General features: G+C 35.1%; 1 pseudogene across 1 annotated transcript; it reads left to right on the top strand.

The window, feature by feature from the left end:
• Positions 1-1,572: 1,572 nt before the first annotated feature.
• Positions 1,573-23,948, top strand: LOC309870622 (large ribosomal subunit protein uL11 pseudogene; annotated as a pseudogene). The gene is made up of 2 exons: positions 1,573-1,636; positions 23,395-23,948. The product of its transcript is annotated as a large ribosomal subunit protein uL11 pseudogene (transcript).
• The last annotated feature ends 406 nt before the right edge of the window (positions 23,949-24,354 follow it).

The following is a 24,354-nucleotide window of genomic DNA, read 5'->3' as shown; positions in this document are numbered from 1 at the left end:
GTTAAGGAGTCATACATATCACCGGACCCTCATGTGTACCTAAGGCAGGAATCATTAATAAATCAAGGCAACCTTTTCCACTGACTCTCACTCAATCAAAATTCAAAACCCTTTTCACTATCCAACTCCGCCTAGCTTTGATTGATCAATAAAAGTTGAAATATGGAGAGATATAGATTTATTTCATAAAGTTAGTTTCTATCTTCTTATCTTTTCAATTTGAAGAATTAGTAAAACTATGGCAGTTGAAAAATGTAGACGCAACTATAAGTTAATGAAGGAGTATTTATGCAATGCTAAATAAATGGTAAGCTCTAAAGTAAGCCTTTTAGAAGATAAAAACTTAGTAAGTGATTTCTTAATGAATTTACAATTTTATACATTAGCTAACATGAAAAATAAACATAAATGCAAGGGTTAGCAATTAAATAATAAATTCTGCAATACTAATCAAATTAATAAATATAGAAACTAATATTTTTAAGTCTTAAAACATAACTGGCATCTTAGGAATTTTTTAATGTAAATAGATATAGGAACTTAACAAAAATAATACTCTAACTTTTAAAATAATAAAATTAATGCTCAAAGAGCATAAAATACCTAACCAAGAAGCTAAGGGACAAAATGGTGCTTTGGACATCTCCAAATAAAGGTCAATAAAAGTATTCAGACAGAAAGGTAAGAATGATGGGCAGCATCCAAGGAAGAGGGGTTACCATCTTTTGTGTTTGTTACTCATCATCCCTTCCTTCAGGGAACTTTGTTTATGAGATCCCAGATCCCAGTCCTCCCCTTCTTTTTTCTTTGACTTGTATCCCAGGAAACAAGGCGTGAAATTTTGGCCAAAGTAAGGTCAATGAGATCCTCTTATGAAGCCATCTGAATCTTGAGGCCCAGGCACTGAAGGCTGTTGGAACTGAGTTGTCTGTTGGCAGCCCTGGGGAAGTTTCATGAATTCAGTTTCTGAAATGTATGAAACGTTGAAATGTTTCTGAGCATAGTACAAAATTTTAACTTGTTCCTTTGATGATATGAGACACTTAGTGTAGTTTCAGTAGCATACTTTATTTTTCCTCAGTTAACTAGATCTGGGTTTTGTTGCTTACAAAGGAAGAAATCTATTCGATGAGGAAACACTAAAGAAAGAGGGAGTTAAGCAAAAGACTGCAGGTGAATTATGAGAGAATTTGTAATTAACTGCTAGAAAGAAATGGGGTGAAATACAGCAAGATTTGTATATATATTCTGTGTGGGATAGCATTACGTGGGATGTATTACAGAAGTAGATATTGAAGAAATCACCAACAGACTCCCTCAGAATGAAGACCAGGAATAATGGGTCAGTATGGAGATAGGTCAATTTAAAGAAGACTAATAATGTCAATTACAGATAGACTACTTTTGCTCCCCCTTTCCCATTTTGCTCTTACTCTTTCAGAGTAAGAACTGCAATATTTTTCTGGTCTATGGCTACCAAAGGTTATATATGTCTGCTTAGCTGTAGTTAGGTATGACCATGTGCCGGAGGTCCAGCCAATGGGATTTAAGCAAATTGTGAAAATTCGGATCATGCCATTAAACCAAAGTGGCAAGTTCTTCTGCCAACCTGTCCGCGGACTAGAAAACAAGCTTGGTGAGTGGAGCAGCGATTTTAGGCCACAATGTGGAGTCGATGGGTTTAGGATGTCAGAGCTGCACTGAGAAATATTCATAGCAACCTGGACTACTTCTATTTGAACTGCACTGTGAGAGAACATTATAATTCTGCCTTGTTCAGGAACTGCTATTTCAGCTTTTGTTATGAAACTTGATCATTATCCTTCCTATTACACAAATGGAGGTTGTTCATAGTGACATTGAAAGTGAGAAAGTGACAAGCATACACTTGAAATTCTTGCCTCAAGGTATGGAATAAAACACAACGATTTTAAGCACAAAGGTTTAGTGCTTAAACTTGTATACAGAACTTTACTAAATATTAAACTCAGCGACTGATTTCACACAATTGGGGATATACAACAGTAGTTAAACACATAATCTTTCAAAGTGTTTTTTGAGAAACCTATGATATACATGGTGGAAGATCAGGATCTTAACAATAACAGTGATATCCCTGAGAACTGAGAGTCCAAACAATCTTAAACCTCCAAAACTTATAGAAAAATCCTCCTCTCTAAATCTCCTTTGCCTGAGGAAGCTTTAAGGAAAAAAAAAAAAAGCCAAACCACACACAAAACCAAAAACTATAAAAAGAATACTTTATGTACTCTTATTTTCCTGCTTAAAAAGTGAAATAGACCCTCAAATCTATGGTCAACTAATCTTCGACAAAGCAGGAAAGAATGTCCAATGGAAAAAAGACAGCCTCTTCAATAAATGGTGCTGGGAAAATTGGACAGCCACATGCAGAAAAATGAAATTGGACCATTTCCTTACACCACACACGAAAATAGACTCAAAATGGATGAAGGACCTCAATGTGCGAAAGGAATCCATCAAAATCCTTGAGGAGAACACGGGCAGCAACCTCTTCGACCTCTGCCGCAGCAACATCTTCCTAGGAACAACGCAAAAGGCAAGGGAAGCAAGGGAAAAAATGAACTATTGGGATTTTATCAAGATCAAAAGCTTTTGCACAGCAAAGGAAACAGTTAACAAAATCAAAAGACAACTGACAGAATGGGAGAAGATATTTGCAAACGACATATCAGATAAAGGACTAGTGTCCAGAATCTATAAAGAACTTAGCAAACTCAACACCCAAAGAACAAATAATCCAATCAAGAAATGGGCAGAGGACATGAACAGACATTTCTGCAAAGAAGACATCCAGATGGCCAACAGACACATGAAAAAGTGCTCCATATCACTCAGCGTCAGGGAAATACAAATCAAAACCACAATGAGATATCACCTCACACCAGTCAGAATGGCTAAAATCAACAAGTCAGGAAATGACAGATGCTGGCGAGGATGCAGAGAAAGGGGAACCCTCCTACACTGTTGGTGGGAATGCAAGCTGGTGCAGCCACTCTGGAAAACAGCATGGAGGTTCCTCAAAATGTTGAAAATAGAACTGCCCTATGACCCAGCAATTGCACTATTGGGTATTTACCCTAAAGATATAAACGTAGTGATCCAAAGGGGCACATGCACCCGAATGTTTATAGCAGCAATATCCACAATAGCCAAACTATGGAAAGAACCTAGATGTCCATCAACAGATTAATGGATCAAGAAGATGTGGTATATATACACAATGGAATACTATGCAGCCATCAAAAGAAATGAAATCTTGCCATTTGCGACAACATGGATGGAACTAGAGCGTATCATGCTTAGCGAAATAAGTCAAGCAGAGAAAGACAACTATCATATGATCTCCCTGATATGAGGAAGTGGTGATGCAACATGGAGGCTTAAGTGGGTAGGAGAAGAATAAATGAAACAAGATGGGATTGGGAGGGAGACAAACCATAAGTGACTCTTAATCTCACAAAACAAACTGAGGGTTGCTGGGGGGAGGGGGTTTGGGAGAAGGGGGTGGGATTATGGACATTGGGGAGGGTATGTGCTTTGGTGAGTGCTGTGAAGTGTGTAAACCTGGTGATTCACAGACCTGTACCCCTGGGGATAAAAATATATGTTTATAAAAAATAAAAAAATTTAAATAAAAAAAAAGATTTTTTTAAAAAAGATTTTATTTATTTATTTGACAGACAGAGATCACAAGCAGGCAGAGAGGCAGACAGAGAGAGAGAGGAGGAAGCAGGCTCCCCGCTGAGCATAGACCCTGATGTGGGGCTCAATCCCAGGACCCTGAGATCATGACCTGACTCGAAGGCAGGCACTTAACAACTGAGCCACTCAGGTGCCCCATAAAAAGTGGTTTTTGAATTCAACATGCACTAGCTTTAAAATGCAAAGATGAGCCAAAGGAAATATTATACCTTAAAGTTCTCAAATAAATTAAGAAACAACTATATTACAAAAAATGTGGACTCATTTGTGGGACTGGAAAGAGAATGGGCATGATGAAAGATGTATTAAAGTTGTGAAAGATGTATTAAAGTTGTTACACATAGCTCAATTTATTGGCATGAGTACACCTTACCAGAGAAGCTGAATTTGCCACTTAGTATTTCTGACTGCTGAACTAATCATTCTGATTTGGACGTATAACAGGCTTTGTAAACTTAAAAAGTTCAAAACAGGGGCACCTGGGTGACTTAGTGGGTTATGTCTCTGCCTTCAGCTCAGGTCATGACCTCAGGGTGATAGCTAGGATAGAGCCCCACATAGGACTCTCTGCTCAGCAGGGAGTCCACTTCCCCCTCTCTCTCTCTGCCTGCCTCTCTGCCTATTTGTGATCTCTGTCAAATACATAAATAAAATCTTAAAAAAAAAAAAAAGTTCAAAACAAAACTGATTCCCACATGCACCCCTTTAACCACAAATTCCTTTCCCAGATTCCCCCATTTCTATAATTGGTACCAGTTTTCATTAAGTTTCAATACATAAAACCATACAGTCATTATTAATTTCTGTGCTCTCCTTGTATCCACATTCAATGCTTAATCAAATCAGCTGGACCTTCAAATATGTTCAGAGTTTAACCACGTATTACAACTTCTACCTTGACTTCCCTAATCCAAGTCTCGTTCACTGCTTACCTGGAAGACTACATTCTCTGAATAGCTCTATGATCTCTATCAACTGTAAATTAGGCTCTTTTACCCACTTTTAGTTGGATTTGGTCACAGACAGGCATTAGCATGAGAATGGAGGGTAATAGAGAAGAGAATAGAGAATAGAGAGAGGTTTCTTTGGTTTGAGACTTTTATATTAGCTAGTATAAACATCTGGTGCTATTAATTTCCCTCTAAACACAGCTTTATCCATAGCTCATACATGTGAATCTGTAGTGTTTCAGTTTTAATCCAAATCAAATATTTTAAAATTTTACTGACTTCCTACTGGACTCATGAAAGTTGAAGAAATTACCCTTTAAAAATACTCAAATGCATAGAGAAACATTTCATATATTTACTCCTAATTTTTCCATTGCCATAGGTCTTCATTTCTTTGTACAGAGACAAGTTTCTTTCTGTTAACACATTCCTTGTCTTAAGAAGATCCTTTGTCATTTCTTGTAGCACAGGTCTGCTGGAAGTAATTCTCTAAACTTTTGTTTGTTTAAACAAGTTCCCATTCACTTTCTATGAATATTTTTACTATGCATAAAAGTCTGCATTGACAGGGCTTTATTTGTTTGTTTCCTTTTTATTCCCAGTACTTTAAAGATCTTACACCATTGTTTTCTGCCTTTCAGAACTTCTGACAACAAGTGTGATATAATCATTATTATTGTCCCTCTACAGATGTCTCTCTGGCCTCCTTCAAAAACTTCCTGTATTTTTAATTCACAATAGTTTAAACACGATGTGTCTATGTAGGCTTTATTTGATATTTATCATGCTTGAAGTAAGCTGATATTCCTGGATATATGGTTTGAGGTCTTTTATTATTTGATGAAATTTCTTGGCAATTATCTCCTCATATAATTATTTTGCTTCTCCTCTGTACTTTTCTGGGACTCCAACTGCACAATGTTAAACCATTTCATATTGCCCTATAACTTTTAAATGCTCTTTTTTTCCCCACTTCTTTTTGTGTGATGCAGTTTATGTAATTTCTATGGATCTATTTTTTAAATTTGCTGATTCTTCAGCTTTGTTGACTTTACAGATGAGTCCACTGAGGAATTCTTGAATACCACTTAAAAAGTTATTTTTGGCATTTCATCTAACTCTTATATTTTCCATCATTTGCTGAAATTCCCAATCTTTTCAAGCATGTTGTACACCTTTACCACTGTTTTTCTGAGCATTTTAATCATAATAAATATCATAGTGTGACAGTTCTAACATGAGACATTTGAATTTGTGTATTTTGGTTGTTTTGTTTATAAATTAAAGCATCTTTTTCTTCCTATCATGTGTATTTCCTTATTTTCGAATAAATGCTGGACATCACATATAGAACAACAGAGACTGAGGTAGAGTTACATCCAGAAATGGGCATGTCTCTCCTGTCATGTTTTTAGTATAGTAGTTGAGTTATTCTAATCAGGGGATGAGTTGGATCTGAATTTTGTTTTTCCTATAGTTAACCTAATTTGTACCACAATATTCAAATTTGTCTAATATTTTGTTCTTACGATAAGAACTGAGATGTCGGGGCACCTGGGTGGCTAAGTGGGTTAAGCCTCTGCCTTCAGCTCAGGTCATGATTCTAGGGTCCTGGGATTGAGCCCCGCATCCGGCTCTCTGCTCAGCAGGGAGCCTGCTTCCCCCTCTCTCTCTGCCTGCCTCTCTGCTTACTTGTGATCTCTCTGTCAAATAAATAAATAAAATCTTAAAAAAGAAGAAGAAAGAAATGAGATGTTGCAGGGCTTTCTTCTAGCTAACCATTCAGCTTTTAGTATCCCTTCTGGGCCTGAAACTCAGAGACGGTTACTCCCCAGGTTCCTGACATACCCCTCCCTCATTGAGTAAGTGCTATTGGTTGCTACTTGGTATTTGCTTATGTCCAGGTAGAAAGCAGGAGGTGATCTCTATTACTCTGGACTAGCCTCAGCTTTAAGTAAGCCATGAGCTCCTGGGCCTCAGGTTAGGATTTTGTCATTATTCCTACTCCTCTTCTCTGTGGCAAACAAATTCTGTCTTGTATCCAGGCAGGTCTTGCATGGGAGGGAGTTACATGCTCCTGGCTAGAAGTAGAAGGTTCTAATGCTGTTAGGTCCAGTATTACTTTCTGATTATCTTATAGGACTGAAATGTGTTTTGGGCTTTTTTCGATTTTTTTTTTTTTTTTTTTTAAGCCTATGCTTTCCTCAGAAACAAATAGCCTATCCTTATCCCCCTGCTAGTTGGTAGGATTTGCGGCTCTTCTTCCAGAGCTTAAAGGATTTTCTCTATCCAAAAGAAATACACAAAGGGACAGGAATTTCTGCCTTTTCTGCAGTGATATCTGATACCTACCATTCTTATATTACTGAGAAAGGCTCTCTCTCCCTGTCCTCTATCCATTAAAAAAAAAAACAAAAAATGGCCCATGAGTAAGTGAGAGTCCTTCTTGTGTCTATAGTTGGAGTTCTTCAGTAATTCATTAAATGAAATTTATTTTTTTCTCACTTTTTCAGCAGCCACTTCTTCCTGTGCTGTCCCTATCTTCATTTCTTGTGCCTCTTTTTCAGTCTTCAAATATTTGACTACTAGTTGTTTTATGATTTCAGTTCTCTGTTGGGCTCAAAAAAGTGATCATTTTATAATTTATGCATATTACTTATCATTATTAGGTAGGAGGAACATACTTTCTCAGCTCACTAAATCTTAGCATAAGGAGAAATCTTAAGTTTTAAAATGGATTGTGCTAGATAGTTCCTATAGTTTGTAGAGGAATGTTGCTGAAATGTGAAGACCAAATATAAGGTTCTTGTAGTAGTTCTGGAGAAAGAGAAGGATTGTGTGGCTAGAGTGGTAGTAGTATAAATGGTCTGAGATAATCTGTTTGTGGATATACTGAAAGGAAGTGTTGACAGGGTTCACTGATGTGTCAGATGTAGTGTGTGAAAGATGAGAGTTAAGGATAATTTCACTATCTTTGAGCAAAGATATATAAAGAATAAAGATCTCATTTGCAAAAGTGAGAAAGAATGAAAAAAGATCATGTTTTAGAGGTGGAGCTTAGCAAATAAAACTTATTTCCAGATACATTAATTTTAAAATATCAAAATTACGAGTGGTGATGTTGATTAGGAAGTCCATGAATCATCTTCAAGGAGACGAATTTTTAAACATTGCATTTGTTTCAAATCCCTTCATTTTTTTCTTAAGGAAACAATGTATCTAGTTTCAACACAAAAACATTTATAGAGGGGCGCCTGGGTGGTTCAGTGGGTTAAGCCGCTGCCTTCGGCTCAGGTCATGATCTCAGGGTCCTGGGATCGAGTCCCGCATCGGGCTCTCTGCTCAGCAGGGAGCCTGCTTCCCTCTCTCTCTCTCTCTCTACCTGCCTCTCCATCTACTTGTGATTTCTCTCTGTCAAATAAATAAATAAAACCTTAAAAAAAAAAAACATTTATAGAGCACCTACTATGTATGAGGCATAACAATGAATTTGATAAGGTACCTGTTGTCCAGGAACTCGTTATCTAGTGGGGGGAAAAAAGCATACACATACAGGGATGCTCAAATAAAAATAAATAATTGCTTCTTTTCTTATAATTTTTCATTAAGTGCCAATGAAATATATGGCTTCTGATTTCAGCTACAGTTTTAATCAAATATGAGTCAAAGGGTGTGGAGATTATGATAATTTATTACTCCATGAATAAGTAAAGAAACTGTGGCAGTAAACTATTAAAACTGGAGGGATAAGAATTGAAGACTAATGATTGGAATTAAAAATTGTCATTTTTATTGATGAAAAAGTACATAGTCACTTAAGAATGGGTGGCTGACTTGGAGAAAAAAATATATTTCTAAGAAATGACAAAAAATAAGTGGTCATATGTATGATTGTATGATTTAACATACTGAATCACCAAGAAAAATACATTCTGCAATAAGTTTAGACAGGGGTAAAATATTAAATGAAGCAGTGGGAGAGAGCTAGTCTGAAAGACAATAAACCACAGAGAATCAAGGTAATATAAGCAATAATATATGCAACAAAGGTATACAAACATACAGACATACACATATTTACATATATATAAAATTGTATTACTTCATTGCACACATATATGTGTGCATTTACAGAAGTGCAAAATATATTTAGATATTAAAATAAATATAAATAATAAATTAGATATATACACCTGCTTTTTTTCTAGGAGTCATGGTTTAGAGAATAAGCAAATAGACTTTTTTTTCCCCCTCAAATATAAAGGATATGAGAGAAAAGAGATAAAATGCCCAATTTCATAATTCTAGGATTTCCATAGGGATACTTTCCAAGATTATGTTTTCTGTTCCATATTCATATTAGTTAAAATAAGACACAGAGTGCATAATCAAATATTTAAAATGAATCTATCTCCTGGGGGGAAAACATCCCCAAAGTCAGAAAAGAAATAGTATCTATTAGAATGACGAAAACCCAGAACACTGATAATCAACTGCTGATGGAGATGTGAAGCAATAAGATGTGAGAACACTTATTGTTGGTGGGAATACTGTCTTGGAAAACCAAACATGGTCTTCATACGATCCAGCAATTTCACTCCTTGCTGTTTACCCAAAAGAGCTGAAAACTTATGTCCACAGAAAACCTGCACATGTATGTTTATAGCAGCTTTATTCATAATTGCCCAAACTTGGAAACAGCCTTTGATAATAAGAATGGTTAAACTGTAGTATATTCAGGTGATGGAATATTCTCTCTAGGATTAAAAAGAAAATGTGCTGTGGGGTGCCTGCATGGCTTAGTCAGGTAAGTGTCTGCCTTCCATGCAGGTCATGATCCCAGGGTTCTGGGATCCAGCTCTGCCCTGGGCTCCCTGTTCAGCAGGAATCTGCTTCTCTATCCCTCTGCCCCTTCTCCCAACTTGTGCTTGGGGGCTTTCTCTCTCTCAAATAAATAAAAATCTTTTAAAAAAAGAGATGTGCTATAAAGCCATTAAAAGGCATAGAGAAAACTTAAATTCATATTAGTAAGTGAAAGAAACCAATCTGAAAAAGTTACATACTGTATGATTCTTCTATGTGACATTCTGAAAGTTAAAAAAAAAAATCTACAGGACAGTAAAAAGCTCATGGTTGCTAGAGTTTAAGGGGGAGGGAGAGATAAAGAGGTAAAGCACAGAGAATTTGGGGGGCTGTGAAACTACTATGTATAATACTAAAAGTGGATACATATTGTACATTAGTCTAAACCCACAGAATTGCAACACCAAGAGTGAACCCTTATGTAAACTATGGACTTTGGGTGATTAAGATGTGTCAGTATAGGTTCATCAGGTTTAACAAATACAGCACTCTGGTGAGGGATATGGATAATGTGTGAGCCTATGCATGAGTTGGGGGAGGGAGTATATGGGAAATTTCTGTCCCTTCCACACAATTTTGCTGTAAACATAAAACTGCTCTAAAAAATAAAGCTGATTTAATACAAACAGAAGAAACACCACATTATTAGGTAGAAAAAGAAAATGCAGTCCTTTAACAAACATTATATAAAGATAGAATAAAGTAAACAATGATATTGGCTTTAAAAGAAGGAAATAAAAACTGCTAGTACAAAAGAAGATAAATAAAAAGGAAATAAAACTGCTAGTACAAAAAGATAATAAGTGACTTTTTCTGTTGAACATTTATTATGTGTCAGAAACTCTCCAAAAGAATTTGCATATATTAACTCACTCAATCTACACACAAAAACTTGTAAGTGTACTTCTATTATTTCTAGATTTTTTAAATTTCCTGGTTATTTAGATCAGGTAACTGAGGCCCATAAAATTTAAGCAATTTTCTCAATGTCATTTACCTCAAAATCAGTATATTCCATGTTCAAATCTAAGCAATACAACTCTTGAGTTACTAATATTCTCTCTATACTATTACTCATATAGTTAGCACTTGAATCTTCCTGATGATATGATTATGATTCTAAATGACTGTATCTAAACAAATAGAGTAAAAACCACATATCAAAACTCATTTCTTTGTCTGAGCGAGCTAATATTGGAAATCATTCAGAAAGATTTCTTTCACCCTAACAGGTAAGAATGAATGCCCTTTTGTTCCTATCAGGTTATAAATTGGATGATATGGTTGAATAATTATTTGTCATGAAGGTTATATGAGGTTTCAGCAGGAAAACTGTTAACACTCTGTTTTCACAATAGGCTCCTTGAGTTAGTACTTAAAAAAAAAAGATGATAAAGATACTTCCTTTTTAATTCTAAACTATATTATATGGAAAACAGTATGATATTAAAGATGGCTAGTTGAATCTACTTGGAAAAACTCCTGACAGGCAAGGTTAAATAAGTGACTCAATTCCCCCCTAATATTTAACCTAAGGACAATGGGGAGTAAATTATAAAGTATTTCCCAAACTTAATACATAACTTAAAAAATCTCTTAGTATATAATTAAGATTTCTGTTTAAATTTTTGCTGTCCTTTAAAATGCATACAACTGTAGTTGTAGTTGTATCTATAATAACTTCCCTCCAATGAGAAAGCATGGTAGTAAAATTTTCAGTGAAATAAAGCCAACAGTTGATATTTCAGTGCAGTTATATGGATTAAGTTAGCTCCACTGTACAATGTAAATGACATTATCCATCCTGAAACTAAAAGTATAAACTAACTCAAATTATAAACACTTATTTTTGCCCAAGACAATGATGCCTTTTTTTTTTTCATTTATAGAAATTGAAAATAGATCCATTAGCTGTAAGAATTAGTAGGCAATGTTATTTGACACAAATGAGGAAAAAATAGAACATCCAACACACTACATGTACCATAAGGGAATTTTTTGGGAAAAAAAGAAAAAACTTTACCTTATACTACCTTAAAGAATATGTTCTAAATGGCTTAAGGAAGTATTTTACAGTAGCAAAGAAATTATTTTTCTTTGTGAATATATGCATATGTATATGTATAAGCTTAATTATTTGATATTATCATATAATGTTGAAGCTACTACAGTTTGACACATTATTTTTGAGGACAATTTGGCACTAAAATTTACATTTAAAATATGCTTACCCTTTGATTCAGCCTTTGCACTTCTACGTATTTATACTCTCTTCTACATATTAATCTCTTGCTAGATTTTTTTTTTCTTGTTTGCACTATACATGAAAGAAATGTTACTGCAATTTTGGGGAAACTACTAAGTTTCTAATTGGGCTTTTAGAAAACAAAATTTAACAAATATAAAACACAGGCTGATATTAAATGTAGGTGTTGTCTAGTCTATCCTTTTATTTGAGGACTGAAAATTGAGATATGACAAGGTTAAATATTTATTTCTAATCATATAGCCAATTTTATGAAGATAGAAGTAGAGTATCATATTCTGTTGGCTATTCCAGTAATGGAGCTTTTGGTTATTTGTATTATTCTGTAGACATTATTTGTGCTATTCTGCAGGCATTATTCATTTTATTCTGCAGTGTTTTGTTATTCATGGAATATAATCATGCAATTTGTTCCACAGTTTAAGAAATCTTTGGTTCTTTCAAAGTTTTAGCTCCTCAGAATGCATACATGTGGAGTCATTTTATTGTAAGGAACATGATGAAGAGATAAAGACTTTGCCTCAGGCAGCTAAATGGATCATATGTGAATTTATGGTTTTAGGGTTATTTATAGAAACATTAAATAAATATCCCTCATAACTCCTGCTGGTGCATATTAAAACTCAAACTATGTAATAGTCCACGATAGCAAAATCCACAAAAGAAGGAGGTGTTTGGTTTTTTTAACTATTTATGAAAATATTATAATCGTTATAAAATGCTCAAATAGTATCAACATTTAGAGATTCCAAAGTTAAGGTGCACCCACAAGCTCCCTAACCAATAGCATGACACATCTCAGAGAGCACTATTCAATTTCACAAGGTATCTTCATTCTGTGTGCCACATATTTATGTATTTTTTTTGCACACTGATTTTACATAAATGAAAGTATATTTTGGAAATCTTTCCAAGTTTGAAAAACATGCCTATCATTTTCCTTTAAGTAAGCAAAATATTGTCTAAAATATTCCCTAATAATGGACATTACTCTGTTCCAAATTTTCTGTATTATATAAAATGTAGCAATGGATGTCCTTGAACACATAATTTTGTATTCTGGTGCCAGTATTTATGATAAATAGAAAAAATGTAACTGGCAGATCAAATGGTATGCATTTTTTATTTGGTCATCAAATCATCTGAAGAGTTATTCCAGTTTAAGCTTCCAATAGTTGAGCACAGAATGAGTGCTTTCCCATAATCATGCCAATTATCAATTTATATATTTTTAATTTAACTTATCTTAATGGTATTCCACAAAATCTTTTTAATTCAAATTGTATAGATTATTTAAGATATTTAATACCTTTAATGTGTTCATTTATCTTATGGCTCATTTGTTTCACTTATGTTAACCAACTCATGTCTATAGTTAATGACAGTTCAGAAACTTGGCCCCTGTGTTGCTTTGGGGGTGATTCCTTAATTACTGCTTTGAAAGAACTATTTATATAATTATGTTCTAATTTATAAACTGTGATATATATTGCAAATAAATGTTTCTAGTCTTCTTTCTTATTTTTCATAATGTCATATTTTTTAGAATGTCCATATTGTTTTTGCCACCCAAAACTTATTAAATTTTCATATGGCCAAATCCTTCAATCTTTGCTTTATTGGTTTGCTTTAATGGTTTCTTAATGACTTGTCTTTTTGCTTATCAAGGTCAAAAATATTATTCAGATATCTATAATACATTTATATCCTTACCTATAAATGTATATAGCTATAGATTTATATATATATAAATCTTTTATATAAAATCTTTTATATAAAATCTATATAGCTATAGATTTATATATATATCTTTATGTCTGTGTTTTGTATTCTTCTGTGAAGATCTTTCATTCATCTGAGATATTTTTGTGTGTATGAGAAAACAAAGAAAAACTTTGTTTTTTCCCAATGTTCATTTCTAAATCATTTCAAATATTGTTTAATAATTATCCATAATATATATATAAATCACCCTATGTACATGGAATTTCTACTTCGTTTACTTCTTGGCTTATTTTTTTTTTTTTAAAGATTTTATTTATTTATTTGACAGTTAGAGATTACAAGTAGGCAGAGAGGCAGGCAGAGAGAGAGAGGAGGAAGCAGGCTCCCTGCTGAGCAGATAGCCCGATGCGGGACTCGATCCCAGGACCCTGAGATCATGACCTGAGCCGAAGGCAGCGGCTTAACCCACTGAGCCACCCAGGCGCCCTTCTTGGCTTATTTTTATGATGTGAACTGAAAGCAATACACTATAATAAAAGCTTCCACCCAAAAGCTTCCTACTGGCTTAAATTTTGGGGGTGTCAGAGTATAGGCTGCATTTTCACAACTATTCTTTGGCCTTTGGCCAATATTATAGATTCCCACATAGGAAATTTTCTGCTAAAACTTAGAAGGAATCCAGTTGATTTGCTTTCAGTTAATTCCACTGGAAAATAAGTACAGCTTAAAACATCTCATTATATTTAAAGCTGAATTCTTATTATTTAAAAGTCCCCATTCTTGGCCTTTTCCCCCTCTCTGCTTCAGCCCACTGAAACTATAAGCTTGACAGAGAAAGTGAAATAAAACTTGGACAAAACCATAAAATGATAGGGGTGCTTGGGTGCCTCAGTGGGTTAAGCCTCTGCCTTCAGCTCAGGTCAGGTCAGCATTAGGCTCTCTGCTCAGCAGGGAGCCTACTTTCCCCTATCTCTCTGCCTGCCTCTCTGCCTATTTGTGATCTCTGTCTGTCAAATGAATAAATGAAATCTTAAAAAAAAAAATAACATGATAGGAAAGCATTATTTGGTCTTTGTCTCTTTGCTTACATTCATCATATGGTCAAGAATCCCCTCCCTAGAGGTTCTTAAAAAGGCTGTAAGAAAGAATCTTATCTAGTCTTTCTCCTTCTCTCTCTCTTTCTTTTTTTTAATCAATTGCCTTTTCCAAAGTTTGTATGTAAGTTTAAGGTATATAACCTAACAGTTGGATATATAGGCCACTTGTAAAGAAAGTTTCTCTTTTGCAGAACTGTATTCCTTTCCTTTTTTCTGAAATGGCTAATTCTCTGATATTCTGTCTCTAACAACACCAGGATGTAGCTACTACATAATTTTTTTTGGTTAGAGAGCCTCATTGAGCTATAGCTCAAGTGTCATCTAGTCTTTATTTTTTATTTTACTTTTTTTCAGTGTTTCAAAATTAATTGTTTATACACCACACCTAGTGCTCCATGCAATACGTGCCCTCCTTAATAACCACCACCAGGCTCACCCAACCCCCCATCCACCTCCCCTCCAAAACCCTCAGTTTGTTTCTCAGAGTCTACAGTCTCTCATGGTTTGTCTTCCCCTCTGATTTTCCCCAACTCACTTCTCCTCTCCATCTCCCAGTGTCCTCCATGTTATTCCTTATGCTCCATAAGAGTAAGTGAAACCATATGATAATTGACTCTTTCTGCTTGACTTATTTTACTCAGCATAATCTCTTCCAGTCCTATCCATGTTGATACAAAGGTTAGGTATTCATCCTTTCTGATGGAGGCATAATACCCCATTGTATACATGAACCATATCTTCTTTTTCCATTTGTCTGTTGAAGGGCATCTTAGTTCTTTCCAGTTTGGTGACTGTGGCCACTGCTGCTATGAACATTGGGGTACAGATGGTCCTTCTATTCACTACATCTGTGTCCTTAGGGTAAATACCCAATAGTGCAATTGCAGGGTCATAGGGTAGTTCTACTTATAATTCTTTTTAGGAATCTCCAAACTGTTTTCAAAAGTGGCTGCACCAACTTGCATTCCCACCAATGGTGTAAGAGGGTTCCCCTTTCTCCATATCCTCTCCAATACTTGTTGTTTACTGTCTTGTTGATTTTGGCCATTCTAACTGGTATAAAGTGGTATCTCAATGTGGTTTTGATTTGAATCTCTCTGATGGCTAATGATGATGAATATTTTTTCATATGTCTGTTAGCCATTTGTATGTCTCTTTGGAGAAGTGTCTGTTTATGTCTTCTGCCCATTTTTTGACGTGATTATCTGTTTTGTGTGTGTTGAGTTTGAGGAGTTTTTTTATAGATGTTAGATATCAGCCCTTTATCTGTAGTGTCATCTGTGAATATCTTCTCCCATTCTGTGGGTTTCCTCTTCATTTTGTTGACTGTTTCCTTTGCTGTGCAGAAGCTTTTGATCTAGATGAAGTCCCAAAAGTTCATTTTTGCTTTTGTTTACTTTGCTTTTGGAGAACGTATCTTGAAAGAAGTTGTTGTGGCAGATGTTGAAGAGGTTACTGCCTATGTTCTCCTCTAGGATTTTGATAGATTGCTGCCTCACATTGAGGTCTTTTATCTGTTTCCAGTTTATCTTTGTGTATGGTGTAAATGAATGGTCGAGTTTCATTCTTCTACACATAGCTGCCCAATTTTACCAGCACCACTGAAGAGACTGTGTTTTTTCCACTGCATATTTTTTCCTGCTTTGTCAAAAATTATTTGACCATAGAGTTGAGGGTCATATCTGGGCTCTCTATTCTGTTCCACTGGTCTATGTGTCTGTTTTTGTGCCAGTACCATGCTGCCACAGCTTTGTAGTAAAACTTGAAATCAGGCAACGTGATGATCCCAGTTTTTTTTTCCTTTTTCAACATTTCCTTAGTAGTTCAGGGTCTCTTCTGGTTCCATACAAATTTTAGGATTGTTTATTCTAGCTCTTTGAAAAATGCCGGTGGAATTTTGATCAGGGTGGCACTGAAAGTATATATTGCTCTAGGCAGTATAGACATTTTAACAATGTTTATTCTTCCGATCCATGAGCATGGAATCCTATTCCATTTTTTTTGTGTGTGTGTGTCTTCTTCAATTTCTTTCATGAGTGCTCTGTAGTTCCTTGAGTACAGATCATTTATCTCTTTGGTTAGCTTTATTCCCAGTTATCTTATGGTTCTTGGTGCTATAGTAAATGGAATTGATTCTCTAATTTTCCCTTCTATATTTTATTGTTAGTGTATAAGAAAGCGACCAATTGCTGTACATTGATTTTGTATCCTGCGACATTATTGAAATGCTGTATGAGTTCCAGTAGTTTGGGGGTGGAGTATTTGGGTTTTTCATATAAAGTATCATGTCATCTGTGAAGAGAGAGAGAGTTTGACTTCTTCATTGCCAATCTGAATACCTTTATTTCTTTTTGTTGTTTGATTGCTGTTGCTAGGACTTTTAGTACTATGTTAAACAACATTAGTGAGAATGGGCATACTTGTCTTGCTCCTGATTTCAAAGGGAAGGCTGTCACCTTTGATATTGAGGAAGATATTCACTGCGGTTTTTGCATAGATTGATTTTATGAAGTTGAAGAATGTTCCTTCTATCCCTTTACTTTCAATCATTTTAATCAGGGAAGGATGCTGTATCTTGCCAAATGCTTTTTTCTGCATCAGTTGAGAGGACCAAGTGGTTCTTCTCTCTTTCCTTATTGATTTTTTCTATCAGTGATTGATTTGTGTATATTGAACCACCCTTGCATCTCATGGATAAATCCCACCTGGTAATGGTAGATAATCTTTTTAATGTACTGTTAGATCCTATTAGCTAGGATCTTGTTGAGAATCTTGGCATCCATATTCATCAGGAATATTGGTCTGAAATTCCCCTTTTTGGTGGAGGTCTTTGGGAATCAGGGTAACCCTGGCTTCATAAAAAGACTCTCAAAGTCTTCCTTCTGTTTCTATTTTTTGAAATAGCTTAGGAGAATAGGTATTATTTTTTCTTTGAATGTTTGGTGGAACTCTCCAGGGAAACTGTCAGGTCCTGGGATCTTGTTTTTTGGGAAGTTTTTGATCTTTGCTTCAATCTCATTACTAGATATTGGTCTCTTCAGGTTGTCAATTTATTCCTGATTCAGTTTTGGCAGTTTATAGGTTTCCGGGAATGCATCCATTTCATCTAGGTGGCTTAACTTATTGGTATGTAACTGTTGATAATCATTTCTGATGACTGTTTCTGTTTCCTTAGTGTTAGTCGTGATCTCTCCCTTTTCATTCATAATTTTATTAAGTTGGGTCCTCTCTCTTTTCTTTTGGATTAGGTTGGCCAATGATTTATCGATCTTACTGATTCTTTCAAAAAACCAGCTTCTAGTTTCTTTGATGCGTTCTACTGTATCTCTAGTTTATGTCTTATTGATCTCTGCTCTAATGTTTATTACTTCCCTTCTTATGTGTGGCGTTGGCTTAATTTGTTGTTGATTCTCCGGTTCTTTAAGGTGTAAAGAGAGCTGGTGTATTCTGGATTTTTCAATTTTTTTGAGGGAGGCTTGGATGGCTTTGTATTTCCCCCTTAGGACTGCCTTTGCCATATCCCACAGGTTTTGGATCAAGGTGTCTTCATTCTCATTGGCGGCATGAATTGTTTAAGTTCTTTTGATTTCCCAGTCTACCCAAACATTTTTAAGTAGGGTGGTCTTTAGCTTCCAAATTTTTTTTCTTGTGGTTGAGTTCCAGTTTCAAAGCATTGTGGTCTGAGAATACATAGGGAATAATCTCAGTCTTTTGGTATGGGTTGAGCCCTGATTTGTGATGTACTGAGTATGTGGTCTATTCTGGAGAAAGTTCCATGTGTGCTCGAGAAGAATGAGTATTCTGTTGTTTTAGAGTGGAATGTTCTGTATGTACCTATGAGGTCCATCTGGTCCAATGTGTCATTCAATCCTGGTTATTGATTTTCCGCTTGGATGATCTATTATTGAGAGTGGCATGTTAAGATCCCCTACTATTAATGTATTCATATCATTATTTAGTCTGACTTTAAATCACTGGTTTTGCCAAAGCATGACTAGAACCTTAATGTTTTAGCATGCATTACTTTTTCTTTCACTGTCTTATAGTTAACTGGACACTCACTGTGTTGTGAATGCTCTTAAAATTAATAGTTTTATAAAATAACACTGTAAAGCACCCTTGTCATTCTATTAGAACAGGAGGGTAAATAAGCATACATTATTATCCAAAATTCTATGTATGCATGGAAATAATGATATCATTTAGAAAGATAACACATCACATCTTTACTAGAAAACAAACACATAGTTCTAGACTATAAAGCCAATTAAGTCTCTAAACTCCTTACTTTACATATGATGAATCTGAGACCTTGAGATTATCAGAAAATCCTAAATTCATGTAGTGAGCAAGGAAAAACTTTGTATCCTTAAAGAAGTTGATGATTCACATTGTGTTTTCTGTTTTACACTTTCAAGTTAATTTCATATAGACAGGTAGTTTGAGTTCTGAGAACTGATACTTTCTGTTCAGCTCAAAGACAGAAGGAAAACCCAAAATGAACCATAGATCCCCAAATAATATGTAGAAAATATAAAGTGCTGTTTATAAGGAAGCAAACTACTCCCTTACCAAGAAGTGAGATATCTCACACAGCTATGTTATTTTCAGAAGAGAAAATGCTGATTTTTGATGGAGAGAACTACTCATCAACTTTGTTGACCACATTTGCTCCAACACCTAATACCACTTCATGTTAAATCAGTTTATAAAAAAAATTAAATGCCATAGATGGAAAAAAAAAGTACACTTCTGCAAAGGAATGGGGAAAAAAAATAAAGGTACAGCTGCATTTAAGAAGCATTCTGAAGTTGCTTTTCAAAAAGAAGATAAGCTACAGAATTGTGCAATCTGCAGCATAAAGTCTTTGGTATCACACATCTAACTTATTTTTTTTTTTTCCTTTGCAATCCACATTGGATTACACCCTGTCACATTGTTCTTTTGAAAGATTTTTAAAGGATTTGTTTAACAGGGGAAAAAGGTCTTAATTACTATCTCTCACATAAGAGATTTCTACTCTGTTTAAACAGATAATTTCGGGTCAAAATGCATAATACAGCTTGTTTTAGTTCTATTCCTATAAGTAGTTATGATTCCAATATTTCACAGAACTATCCATGGATAAAATTTCTTCCTTTTTAAATTAGAATTAACTACCACAGAGGTAAAGGACAAAAGAGAAAAAAACAACAACAACAACAACAAAAAACCAGAACAACAACAAAAACAAAGAGAAAGAAGGAGCAAGACCAAGAGAGCAACAGGAGATCATTTACTATTTTCAAATGCAAGTGTTTTATGTCATCTCAATGGAAAAATCACAATGATAGTATCTCCTCAAAATCAGTAGTAACCAGCTTACTTACAGTTTAAATACTATAATCAATTAAAAAACACACTTAAAATGTATTATGTGGATATTTTTAACATTACTAACTAAAAATCAGAATGCAAATCAAAATAGAAACATCATGTTTAACAAGCAAAAATGTAAAGAAGTAGTTAAAAGGTGTGTTCGTAAATGTTGCAATAAGCGTTCCCTACCACCAAACTTCTACCCGTTGAATGCATTTTCAATGACTTAAGTAATGAACTCAATATGAAAATATCTGACTGGCTTTTCAGCCCAATGATTTCCAGGCCTTAAAGAATCATAGCTGAAATTGTAGTATTTAGATTTGGTTGCGTAAGATTCAGGAAATATTCATAGCTTTAGAGAAATCCAGTGTACTTCTTCAAACACCACCAGCATGGTTCACATGTCAATCAACTGGAGTCAGAGATAAAGAGGGAATTTATAAAGGCCCCATTGAGCCCTGCTGGCAGCCACAAACACATAACTAAAAAGAGCATTAGAAACCGTTCTGTTTACAGCAATTAACTGGACCCAAAGCCCTGTCAGCAGTTCCGGTAGTGTGGTCTTTCTTTGTGTCTGTTCTTTAATATTCAAAACTTGTTCAAATAGTGTGAAAAACTGAATACATCCCTCTGCTGCAACTGATACATATGATAAACTCCGGAGCTAAAGCTGCAATGATGCATCTTAATGTATCCAGAGGCTATCACCAAATGGAATGTGTGACAGAAAGCAGTGGCTTTGTGGAGATTTTGTGAGAGCAGATATTTTTTTTCCCTGGGTTGAAACACAGAAACTTTAAAAAAAATCCTCAAATCAGCAACTAACTGGCCATCCATCTGGCAGCATTTAACAGAGCTGAATTCATTCTCCTATTAACACAAAGGACACCGGCTCAAAGCTTTAACTTTAAAATAGTCATGTGACCGAGTACACACCTTTTATTTTAAAACTAAGTGACAATGTGGAGGAGCAAGGCAGGCCTCATGTATGTGATTTGTAAATGACAGCGCACTCTAGTGCTACCACTGAGGAGTGGATAATAGTAGATGTCTGTCCTGATGTTCTCTGGCCACTTTAGTGAGACTACTAGAAAAATAAAGATTATGTCAACTGTCTTCCAAATCAAGATACTGTAATTCTAAGCTCCGCTTTATTATGAGTTTTTATGAACTGTTAAGGCTCATTTTACTCAATTGGCATTTCAGGATATAAACTCTGATAATAATCCTGAAGAAAATCATGGAAAAATGAATTTACAAATCATTAAACTATCAAGACAATACATTAAACTATAAGACAAACTATATAAAAATTGAATTTTCTATATGTCAAAGTTATTCCATAAAAATATTATAGAAAAAATCCCATTCATATAAGAAGCTTAGGCAAAGAGACTCCTCTGAGGCACAGTGCAAAGAAAAGACCTAAAACTCAGAAAAGAACAGGTATTGTTCTGTTAAACCAGCCCTCTCTCCGTAAAAAGTATCCCTCCAGGTATGTGATGACTGTTGCACAGTGTAGACAAATAGTGCCACAATAAACTACATGCTTGCTCAGTTCTCCTGTCTCGCAGTTGTATTGTGCTGTTACTTGTTATTTGTGGTTTCTTAACTTGGTGGTGGATTGTGGTTTTAGCTATTCTGATTAAGGATAAGTCTTAGATAAGGTATTCCCCCTGGGTGCCAATGAGTGTGGACATTTCTGTTCTCCTGCCCTGCCTCTATCTAGAGCTCCAGATTCAGCAATTACTCCTGCCCAGTTTTCCCCTCCCTGTTCTCTTCTCCCAGCTCCCATATGTGTTTCCTAATACATTCCAGCAGTTCCTTTGGTCTACTTGTTTTCCACCTGCCCACACGGACATGAATTAATTGAGCACATTTGCACTCTGTCTTCTTACCCACTTCTAAAATTTTATGTACAGTAGAAATTTTGTATCCTTAAAAAAAGGGTAGAGAAAAGCAGTGATCGTTGCCTTTCTCAACCAAGATTAAAACTTCTGTTTGTTGGGGAGGACAACAAGAACCCTTCATGGTTCTTCTGGATGGTCTGAGAACCAAATTGACATGACACAATGAGCAAAATGAGGTATATATGTCATTCTGAACTAAGAGGGGGGAGGTAGGGTTTTAGGGCTATAAAGGGAAGGGAAACAATTCATAGGAGAATGGAAAGAGTAAATGTTTGGTAAACCAATGTTCGCTGAGCCACCCAGAAACAATGGGAGATAGAGAAGACTTTGATCAGACAGGCCTTTTGAGGTTCCTCCCTGTCTACCATACCTACTTCTATTATACTATAGCTATTTATAGTGGTAACTCCCTTCCTAGAACAAATATTCTACCTAAATACTTTAAGGTAGTTAGGGAGAGGGTCAAAGGTTCTGCCTCAGCCTTCTGTTTCTTAAAAATAATCAGTCTAAAATAATCCACCCGCCAAAGAGACACATTTTGCAGTGGCAAATTTTGCCCACTTACATGTTCTGGAGGAGATACAGGAGAGAAAGAGCCAGGTGGAGTTTCTTCCTCCTGCATAGCTGCTATTCTCACCAGTTCCGTTCATAATGGACACTTCCTAGGGCTCTATTACAATTTTTTACAAATAATGCTGCAATTAATAGCCTTGCACTCATATACAATATTAGATGGATAGATGGCTGGATAGACAGAAAAATAGAAAATTTGTTAGTATACACTTTAGATAGATTCTAGAAGGGGAGAGACCTTGTTAAATAAATGTGATTTTAGAAAAAATTAAATATTTATGTAAGAAAAACTAATCACAAAGAAAACATTTAATTCCTAACATATAAATATTAATTGAAACATGGATTTAACTTTATATCAAGGTTAACACAAACACATATATATATATATACAGACATATTCATATCTGTTCATTAGCTCCCTCTTTAACAATGAAAATATATTTATGTGGGGAATAGCCAGGAAGATTGTGAAGTAGATGAATCATGGGGAAACATGTGTTCTTTAAGTTATTTAAGTATGTTATTAAGCTTTAATAATTAACGTCTGGTACTCAGACTAAAAGTGAAATTTATGAATGGAAAAATTTTCAGAAATAGAGAGCCAGGAAATCATCCAAATGCAGACAGTGATAGTGTTAAAGTTTTAAAATAGGTGGCAAATGTCAGATTATTCAGTAAGTGGCATTGCTTCACCTGTCTAACCATTAACAAAAATGGCTGCTTCACACCTTGTAAAAACTTAATTTTAAAATGGATGAAATGCGAAGATAGAAAATATAAAAATGAGAACTAATTGCTTAATGATGCTTTTATGGGTATTTTTTAAGTTATATTTTCATTTCCTAAATTTTTAATGAAAACTTAAGTTACTGTCAAAAATTTTTTTTTTTTAAATTTTATAGTAGCTTTTGGTTTTTGGCTCAGAGAAGACAAAGGTGCAACTGTCTTCAGTTGTCCAAATACAAGTTCATGTGAATACCAGACACCTAAATTCAACCCCAGGTAGATCAAAGTCAAATACCTGAGGTGCACCGGTAAGGAAGTTAGTGCTTCCTTTGACCTGGCTGTGAAGATCTATGTACTGTGTCTATCTGCAGAAGAGATTATTGATGATACTGCTAAGGCAACAGCAATTGGAAGGGTCTGAGGATGACAGTGAAACTAACCATTCAGAACAGACAAGCCCAGATTGAAGTGCAACCTTCTGTCTCTGCCCTGGTTATCAAAGCCCTCAATGAACCACCAAGAGACAGAAAGAAGCACAAAAACATTAAGCACAGTGGAAAAACCACTTTTAATGAGATTGTTAAAATCAGCCCCAGTCTTTAGTCATTTTTAGCCACAAAACTCTCTGGAACCATTAAAGAGATCCTAAGGACCACCCAATCTGTGGGACTGTTACCTTGACTGCAGCTACCCTCATGACATCATTGATGACATCAATAGACTGCATTAGACTGCTCAGCTAGTTTAGAAATACATAGGAAAATATTCCAATAAAGGATTTGACCAATAAAAAAAAAAACAAAATTTAATAGTAATAAACTTCATAAATATGGGAATAATGGAAAAGTTGGGTATTGATTTTGTTGGAGCTGCACTTAAGAACAATGAAGTTGTCCATCCACATAAGACAAATTAAATGTAGTGAGATAATGTGTAAGCATTTTAAATACTGTAAAACTTAATACTTAACTGTTAGTCTCTAGTCGCATTAGAATATTAATGAATTAGGTGGGAAAGAATAGGAAAAAACTAGTATAGTTCAGAAGGTTATTAGAGCAATCCAGATAAAGTACAAGCTGAATCTGAGAATGGCTTCAGTAGCACAATGAAATATCAGGGAGATTTGTTTGTTGTAT

The sequence above is a fragment of the Mustela nivalis genome (genome assembly GCF_964662115.1).
Source record: "Mustela nivalis genome assembly, chromosome: 8".
NCBI classification, from domain to species: Eukaryota; Metazoa; Chordata; class Mammalia; order Carnivora; family Mustelidae; genus Mustela; species Mustela nivalis.
This window is presented reverse-complemented; position numbering and strand designations above follow the sequence as displayed.